The following is a 10,061-nucleotide window of genomic DNA, read 5'->3' on the forward strand; positions in this document are numbered from 1 at the left end:
AGTTTTGTTAGTTTCTAAATTGAACTGATAAAGTTCAGCATGTTTGCACAGATTTATCTGACCCTTTGGTAAATTTTTTAAATGAAGCCAAAATTTAAGATCAATGCTGATTGTCCCAAACCTGTGTAAACCAAACCTATAGGTAGGATTGCCAGGTTTCTGGTTTTCGACCGGAAAACCTGGTCAAAAAGGGATGTTGGCGGCTCTGGTGACTGGGCCGATAAAAGTCCGGTTGGTGCGGGGCTGGCAGTACCCTACCCAGCTCTGTGTGGCTCCCAGGAAGTAGCCGGCATGTCCCTCCAGCTCCTTGGCATAAGGGTGGCCATGGGGGCTCTGCGCACTGCTCCCACCCCGAGCGCTGGCTCCGAAGCTCCCATTGGCGAGGAACCATGGTCAATGGGAGCCGTAGGGGGGGCGCCTGTGCGGTGGGGGCAGTGCATGGAGCTGAAGAGACATGTCGCCACTTCCTGGGAGCCACCTGAGTCTGCACCCTGAACACCCTCCCACGCCCCAACCTCCGACCCCAGCCCTAAGCCCCCTCCTGCACTCCGAACCCCTTGTCCCCTGTCCGGAGTCCCCTCCTGCACCCCAAACCCCTCACCCCCAGCCCGACCCCAGAGCCCTTACCCCCAGCCAGAGCCCTCACCCACCCCGCACCCCAACCCCCTGCCCCAACCTGGTGAAAATGAGTGAGTGAGCGAGGGTGGGGAAGAGCGAGCAACAGAGGGAGGTGGGGTGGAGTGAGCAGTTGCAGGGCTTTGGAGAAGGGGCGGGGCAATGGTGTTCGGTTTTCTGCAATTAGGAAGTTGGCAACCATACCTAAAGGCAAAGTTTGCTGAAATACATAATCAGAGCGAGTAGGTTTCACACAGCCCTAAAGACAAGCATTTAATATCCCACAAGAACATATCTTCTCTCATTCCATCTCTCTCACCCCACACAAACCCCTATTTATTTAGCAGAAAAGCAAAAATCCAACCATAAAAGCTCCCCCGTGATGACCTGCATTATTTTCTCAGCACATATAATATGGTGAGAATTTGTTTGTGTCATCTTTGCAATGTCCCCCGAGAACCAGAATCCATAACTTCCACTGGAAATAATGGCAATCTGATGATACATGAGAATCTACTGGAGTTGTCTGTCAATACTGAGGAAGATAAAACACATCATCACTGTAAATGCTGAAGAGCAAGAACTAAAAATACCTACTACTACTCATCAAGTACCATTGTGGAGAGGGTACTGTTGCTAATCTCCCTGGTGTATGAGGCTGAGGTGGGTGGTGCGCTCTTGTCATTAGTAGTAGCTTTGCCCGAGATTATTTCTTCTGTATTCCTTTCTGGCTTCAATAAAATAATGTAACATTTTGGCAGAAATATGCAACCAAGCAAACCAAAGCTTGATGCCAAAATTGCAAATATCTCAACAGCTACTTTGAATTTCCCTCTTGTGCTTAAATAGGCGGGAACAAAAGAAATCCAGAAGAATACCAGCATCCCAAAAGTGATAAATTTAGCTTCATTGAAATTATCTGGTAACTTGTGAGCTATGAAGGCAGTGATGAAGCATAATACAGTAAAAAATACATCAAACCCAAACAAAGTACATAAAAATTCTATGGAGCCTTGATTACACTCAAGAATTATCATTACATTTTGGAATTCCATATTTTTGCACACATATGGAGGTATACATGTGAGATAGGCCGTGCAAACACACACTTCAATTACCACAGAGATTAGCACAAGAAGTTTTTGATGAAGAGATTGCATGGATAGATGGTCATGCTTCTCCGCAGCCTTCAACTTGCTGCGTCTATACATTAACAGGAGTGCAACAGTTTTTCCCAGTATACAGGACAAGAAAAGAGAAAACCCCTAGGCAAGAGTCACTTGGCGGATCTGACACGACCATCCTTCTGGTTTACCAACAAAGAGGAAGGAAGTTAACAAAGTAATGACAAGAGATAGCTGAATGAGAAAGCTCAGCTCTCGGTCATTGGCTTTCACAAGAGCAGTGTCCCTATGCATCCTATAAACAATGGTCACAGAAAGGACAATACAAGCTCCAAATAGATAGAGATCTACCAGTGTGGTCCCTAAAGCTTCATCATAAGCCAGAAACTCCACCTCCGTTAGCACACATTCATTCTTGAGTGTACTGGACTAGTGATCATCAGGACATGGAAAGCATTCTCTTGCATCTGTTAAATACATAAAAGAGAATTTTAAATTGATTTAGGCATGGACTGTTAAATGTATCTGTTTGAAAAAGACTCTCATTACCAAGTTTGCTACAGATGTGTGTTTTCCTGGCCGGGGGAGATACAAAATAAAGCTTTTTCCAGTCCAGTGAACCACTAAGAAGTTTGACCAGATGGATTCTGCCTGCTAATGGAATCTCACCCCACTTACGTAGGATAGCTGCTGGGGATAAAATTTAGCCAATGCATTTAATTAATTGAAAATAGCAGGTATAAGGCATGCTATGTCATTTGAATAGCATTCTTCAAGTTGACATATTCCTAATAGTTGAAGAATTATAGAGGGTTCAGAGAAGTGCCATGAGACTGATAAAATGATTGGTAAACATACTTTATAGTGAAAGACTCAAAAAGCTCAATCTCTTTAGCTACCCAAAGAGAAGGTTACAGTGACTTGATCACACTCTAAGTACCTATATGGGGAACAGAAATTTGGTAACGGTGGGCTCTTCAGTCTATATAACAAGATATAACAAGATCCGATGGCTCGAAGTTGAAGCTAGAGAATTTCAGACTCAAAATAGGGTGCAAATTTTTAACAGTGAAGATAATTAACCATTGGAACAACTTACCAAGGGTTGTGGTAGATTCTCCATCACTGGCCATTTTAAAATCAGACTGGATGCTTTTCTAAAAGATTACTCTAATTCAACCAGGAATTAATTCAGAAGTCCTGTGGCCTAGGAGATCAGATTAGATGATCAAAATGGTCACTTCTGGCTCTGTAATCTATGAATTAACAGCTGGTATTTAAAATAGAGCTGCCTGGGAAACTGAATTTCAGTTTTGTGAAAAATTTTGAGTTTTCAGAAATATTTTCATGCTGAATTGGAGTGTTTAGGTATAAGTACCTCAATACAATGGTGAAAGGTGTTCTAGAAATACCATAGACAGAGAGAGATTTTATGAAGCCCTGAGTTTGCCGGTTACAAAAATTCTACTGTATCTGAAAGAGAACTATGGTAACTCTAATTTTATCTCATATAGATCTGAGTGATCCAGGCCTTTACTATTATATTATCCAGATGAAATCAGTGATCTGTCTATCCCTATGTATTCTTACAGGATGCTTTTGTGCTGTCCCTGTTTCATTACTTATCTCTCCATCTGCCCATGGAATACAGACAAAACAGCAGGCAGGCACCCCATGTCAGATCCCCTTTCTAGTACCAGGTTAGCAGTTTTCAGTACACACACAACGGGGAGGCTAAAAAGAACAGAATACAATGTCAAATCTATTTCTTCTACAGATAAATGTATTAGGTATATAAATATGTAGCTAAAATGGATCATTCCCAATGTGCAAGTCTGGGCTCCCAAAAAAGTTCATTTATTACAGTCTACACTGGAACCTTGTCATCTTTTCTCCATCCCTAAAACTTAAGAGCTCAGCTTTGTGCTCCAGATCAAATGTATTTTTGTTATTTTTCCACCAGATGTGCTGGCCAGACTAAACTACAGCAGTGTGTATTAAATAATTAATGTGCTGCTGGAACATTAAAAATGCAAAAAAAAAAAAAATTATCCATTACAGAGAAAGGAAGCAAATGTCACCCAAAGGGTAAAATAATACATTTTTATAAAGAAGAAACAGGTCGTATTTTAAATGAAAATAATATCCTGTACAGTAAGTTCTACAGCTCTGTACACAATCAGACAGGCTGGTTTCTAGAAATAAGGTTGATTTCTAAACAAAGATATAATGTATGCATTTGGACAAACAGATATATTTGTGTATTAAATATGTGACATCAAACACGTTGAAAAATGTTCAAAAAAGCTTTCTAGGGGGCCAAAACCTGCAGTCCTTACTCAGGCAACACTTCCACTAAGTCAGTGAGTAAGGACTTCATGATAGGGCCAACACAAAGTAGTCATAGGCTAGTTTGCACTGTCTTTTATTAATCATTATTATTATTATGTATTTCTATCGCGGAAGTGCCTACTGACCATAATTAGGGATAAGAGCCCCATTTGTACCTATACTCTGTGCACACAAAACAAATTACAGTCCCTGCCACAGAGATTTTACAGTCTAGTATTTTGACTTTACACAGCAATTAAATAAACAGACAAACAGAGGTAGGGAAATGACTAGGAGGTGGGATAACAGCAGGCAAAGTAACAGTAAAAAAAATTAGTTTGCATAACACCAGTCTCAGCAGTCACAGAGGTATGTTAAGAAGAAAAGATGCAAAGATTACTAACTTTTAATATTGGAGTGTTCCAGAATATGGAGTCGTTATTATATATCTTCATCTCGTGCCCATCTTTTATATCATTATAGATTCCAATCTTCACAAAGGAGATTTCTCCAGTCCCATTCAACTGCCAGTTTATAATGTCATATGTCACATACACATCTCCATTCTCATCTATCTTTACTGCTACTCTGAAACCTGTCAAAGGTTGTAAATTTAACATTCTTCAGATAGTACATTAACTATAAAATGGGGAAAAAGTGACTGTCAAATTAATTTACAGAGTTATGTATACTGGTTACATAGTTGGGAAGGATCTGAAGTAGGACATGGACCTGTCATGTCTAGAATTGCCTCAAAGACTTTAAAAACTTAAAATATCATAAGTTTTAAAATATATGTACATATAATCTTATGCCAGAGAAGTGGTCAAGTAATCCCTCCCATGGGAAGAAAAGCATGACTAATGAAAAATCCCCTTCTGTGTCCCCAAAAGGATGGGCTGCTTGCTGCTTATTACGCTACCAAACTCCTTTTAACTCATTAAATTCTACGTAGTAAAACTTCTGTGTACTTCTGCTCATCTCCATTAATACTACTTGATGTGACCACCTCAGATGGAAGTTCATTTCACTTACAGCATTCACCACTCTCTGAGTAAAATAATGGCGTCTTAAGTTCATCTGACATGTATTGGGGCAGATCCTCATCTAGTGTAAATTATCCTAAACCCATTAATTTAAATGGGCCTGTGACAAATTTACATAGCTAAGGATCTGCTTCATTCCCTCTGAATGTGAACGTGTACCTTCTATATCTGGTGTGTCCAAGTGGTAACATTGTGCCATTTTCTGCCACCCTTACTCACGCTGGGTAGAACCTTACTCCTCAAGTAGTCCCCATGAAATCAGTGTAAGAGTGTCAGACTCTGGCCTAGGGCAGTTACCTCTCACATCATTTACAAAACCCCAGAACTTGAAAGCAAGGAAAAGACATCACAAAATGTGCACGGACAACATAATAAACACAGTCTCAGCTAACAACGACCTATGTTCAAAGGAGCTGATTCTGATTTCATACCAGCATAACTCCACTCTGTTATCTACTTACAGCCTATCATGCTCACCAATATTGTCTCATCGTTTCCTTGTACTCCCCTATCGGTCTGTCTGTATCCATTGATCTTTTGTCTGACCCCTGATTGTAAGCTCTTTAGGGAAGGGACTATCTTTTTTTTCTGTGTTTGTACAGCACCTTGCACAATGGGATCCTGGTCCATGACTGGGGCTTCTAGTTCTATGGTGATACAAATAATAATACCTGAGCACCTCACATCATCCCTGTGGGATAGGGAAGTGTTATTATTAACTCATATAGGTGACTGACTAGCCCAAGGTCACACAGGAAGTCTGTGGCTGGGCAAGGAACTGAAGCCAGGTCTCCTGACTCTTAGGGTAGAGGCCCTAACCACAATACCATCCTACCACCTGGTTTACACAGGTGTAAGCAAAATCTGAATCAGGCTCATTTAGTGAAAATCATAACTCATCACTTGGTTTCAGCATATATTTCAAATTTACCTGTTCCTCATTTTATTATTTAATTTTTCTGCTATTAATATTGAATTTGTTTTCTTTACAGATACACTTTTAAAAATTAAAAGAAAGTTAAACGCAATTGCAGACACCACATTGAAGTTCTTTATTTAATTCATTATGTAAAATTATGATAGGGAAAAGCAATGCTTACCTGCCAGGGCTCAAAATCATATATAACTGCACAGGACTTTTTTTGGAAATGGTCCGTTTCCTTCTACTCAGGTGTCTAAATTGTTAAGGGCATGGGCCACAGTGAACGCAGCATTATAGACATTATATGTTATTCTGAGCTCTGAAACATCCAGGTAGGTATTTTTTATGTCCTCCAGTTTCTCCTTTCCAGTACAGAGCTGATCAGAAACAGGATGTACTCCTCTCTCTCGACCTGTTACATTTATTCTAAAATCTGTATTATAAGGTACGCTGCTGTTAGGCCAAGTGCAATTGAAAACAGTCTGCCAGAACTCAATAGTCAAATCATCACTAGCATCATTATCTGGATGCACATCAAGCTGAAAATCTTTTAATCCTGGTATCTCACCTCGCCATACTCCAAAACCAATGGTTCTACCCAGGAATGAAAAATATTCAGGTTTAGCAATTAGTGCTGATGTAACCCAGGCCTCACTTGCAATCCAGGTTTTGCCAGTAATGTTACTGTGTGCAATTTCATCCATTAAGGGACTGAGGTCAATATCAGAGGAACACACTACAATGATATTTGCTGTGGATTTTTTTATAGCTTCCACAACTGCTAGTATTTTTCTCCTGGAATATATTTTTGGAATGGTCTCAGAGAAAGCAATGCAGATTCCAGATTTCTCTACATTTTGTTTAAAATACTTTATTCCATATTTTCCATAGTCATCATCTGCTGCTATTGTTCCTATCCATACCCAACCAAACTGTCGAACAAGTTCTGCCATAGCCAGTGACTGATGGTTATCATTCGGTATAGTGCACAGAAAGGAAGGGAACTGAGCAGGAGGACGCATAACCAACCTACAAAAAAAAAGTATTGAGGCAAGGATTACTGGCCCAGTTGCTGCTTTGTTTTTCACTTTCTTTTATTTAGCGACCTTTGGTATTTATAGGGCAATGTTCACCATAGCCAGGGCCCAGTGTATAATGTGACTATGCAGCCTCATAAACTGCTGCATCATTAGAGATTATTTCTATGTTGCTGTGTATGTGTATTCCAGAACCTAAATTTTCATTTCAAATAAAACTAAATAACAAGCCTTTATGGTTATGGTGAAAATTTTCAAAAGGTAAACCAAGTGTAAACCAATGCAATACAGACAGTTTGAAACAATAGTGCTGAGAGAAGTGTGAATGCTCCTAGTCCTGGGTGTGCACTCTGAAGCCTAGCAATGACAATGTAATTATCAGGAGCCGGGGTCACCAGCATTCAGAGGAGCCTTGATCACACCACTCTTTGCCCAGCCATGGTCCCTGCACTGTCTGCTGGGAAGGAAACAGTGTATGAACTACTGGGTGACTATGAGCCAGCCAAGGATTCGCCTAGACAGCAGTGGTCCTCCAGTAGCCAGTTACACCTGTTTTGTAGCAAGTAAAATGGTGAAAACTTCTTACAATGTGTCAGACCACTGAAAGTGAAGACCATTCAAGGTATTGACTGGCCACTTCACCTTGAATGGTGTCTTAACTCAGAGAGACAAGTTGGGTGAGGAAATAACTTCTCTATTGGACCAACTTCCGTTGGTGAAGGAGACAAGCTTGTGAGCTCACGCAGAGCTCTTCTTCAGGTCTGGGAAATTCCACCTTGTGTTTAACTGTGGCACTCTGAGCACCTTTCTCAGGCCTGAAGAAGAGCCCTATGTAGCTTGAAAGCTTGTCTCATTTATCACCAGAAGTTGGTCCAATAACAGATATTACCTCACCCACTTTGTCTCTCAAATATTGGTATATTGCTCATTATATTTAGATTTTAAACAAATACCACCTTCAGTTACCTCAGGGAAATAATAGAGCCCTACGATTCTTGAAGAAGCAACAGTCAATGTTGATCCACTGGCTCCAATGACTGCTACGAGAGGTGCACCAGCACTGCATCTGAAGTTGGGCATTGTTTCATTTTGTCCAGTCAGGTATGCCAAAGTCTCTTCAACAGTTTTGGATGTTGTAAAGCAGGTATCATAGATGTGATAACCCAGTGTTATATTTGGTAGAATATCTAGCCTATTGTTAACCTCCTGGATGTCATGTATCATGGCTCTGGCCCAACGGAAACCTCGGAAGTTAAACCTGCAGAGACAAAGTACTTGTCAGTGTTGAACACATTTGCCAAAAGCACTTCCACACAAAACACACTTCTTGTGTCTTTCCTAAAAGCAAAGCAACACATTTTCTGAGTGCATGGTTTTCCCTGAAAATTAATGGGTTTTGTTGCAATCTGATCCTGTAAAAGTTGATCTGATTGGAGAGTGTTCAGAAACTTCCTAGAAGGTACTCAGCACCTCCCAGGATCAGCTCCAAAATGAACAGTAACTGAATTATCCTGGAGGGTCTAACCCTGCAGCCCTTACTCATATGAGTAGTCTCATTATCTTGGTTATCCTATTGAAATCACTGACCATTCAGCTGAGTAATGACTACAGGATCAGGTCCTTATTTTGTAGTCACTCCATCATCCTCAGAGCCAAACTGACTGAGAACCAGCCACTTTTTTCTGATAAGTCATTTTCCAGTGACACTTTGTTCTCACCTACATCATCTTATATTAAGAATAGCTCGATAAAAGCCTTTCATTAGCATCAGACCAGCAGTGAAGTTCCTCCCAAGAATCCCAGTAGATGATTTCTTTCAAGTAGAGAAACATAGGAGGTCGCAAGCAAAGTTGACATTGCCTTTATTCTTCATTGCTACCTCCCATGGACATGTGCTTTTACCTACATCTCCTCAGTGCCTTAGCATGAGCTCTGTGCAAACTTATAAATTGTGAATTTTGTCTTTGTGGCTATTACTTTCAGCCTTTGAAATTATGATTTATTCATGAGATGGTCAAGTTCAGGATCCTGACACAAGGAAGAAAGGAGAGCAGGAGAATACGGACCCTGGACTTCAGAAGAGCAGACTTTGACTCCCTCAGGGAACTGAATGGCAGGATCCCCCAGGAGAACAACATGAGGGGAAAAAGAGTCCAGGAGAGCTGGCTGTATTTTAAAGAATCCTTATTGAGGTTGCAGAAACAAATAATCCCGATGTGTAGAAAGAATAGTAAATATGGCAGGCGACCAGCTTGGCTTAACAGTGAAATCCTTGCTGATCTTAAACACAAAAAATAAGCTTACAAGAAGTGGAAGATTGGACAAATGACCAGGGAGGAGTATAAAAATATTGCTCAGGCATGGAAGGCCAAATCACACTTGGAGTTGCAGCTAGCATGGGATGTTAAGAGTAACAAGAAGGGTTTCTACTGTTTTTTTAGCAACAAGAAGAAGGTCAAGGAAAGTGGGGGGCCCCTTACTGAATGGGGGAGGCATCCTAGTGACAGACGATGTGGAAAAAGCTGATGTACTCAATACTTTTTTTTTTGCTCTGTCTTCACGAACAAGGTCAGCTCCCAGACTACTGCACTGGGCAGCACGGTATGGGGAGAAGGTGACCAGCCCTCTGTGGAGAAAGAAGTGGTTCAGGACTATTTAGAAAAGCTGGACGAGCACAAGTCCATGGGGCCGGATGCACTTCATCCAAGGGTGCTAAAGGAGTTGGCGGATGTGATTGCAGAGCCATTGGCCATTATCTTTGAAAATTCATGGCGATCGAGGGAGGTCCCGAATGACTGGAAAAAGACAAATGTAGTGCCCATCTTTTAAAAAGGGAAGGAGGAGGATCTGGAGAACTACAGGCCAGTCAGCCTCACCTCAGTCCCTGGAAAAATCATGGAGCAGGTCCTCAAGGAATCAATTTTGAAGCACTTAGAGGAGAGGAAAGTGATCAGGAACAGTCAGCATGGATTCACCAAGGGCAAGT

The 10,061-nt window shown here is 41.1% G+C and overlaps 1 pseudogene; it reads right to left on the minus strand.

Moving 5' to 3' along the window:
* Positions 1–1,214: 1,214 nt before the first annotated feature.
* LOC140917231 (vomeronasal type-2 receptor 1-like) lies at positions 1,215–8,327 on the minus strand (annotated as a pseudogene).
* Positions 8,328–10,061: the final 1,734 nt, after the last annotated feature.

This window comes from Lepidochelys kempii, chromosome 9, assembly GCF_965140285.1.
Source record: "Lepidochelys kempii isolate rLepKem1 chromosome 9, rLepKem1.hap1, whole genome shotgun sequence".
In the NCBI taxonomy this organism is placed as follows: domain Eukaryota; kingdom Metazoa; phylum Chordata; order Testudines; family Cheloniidae; genus Lepidochelys; species Lepidochelys kempii.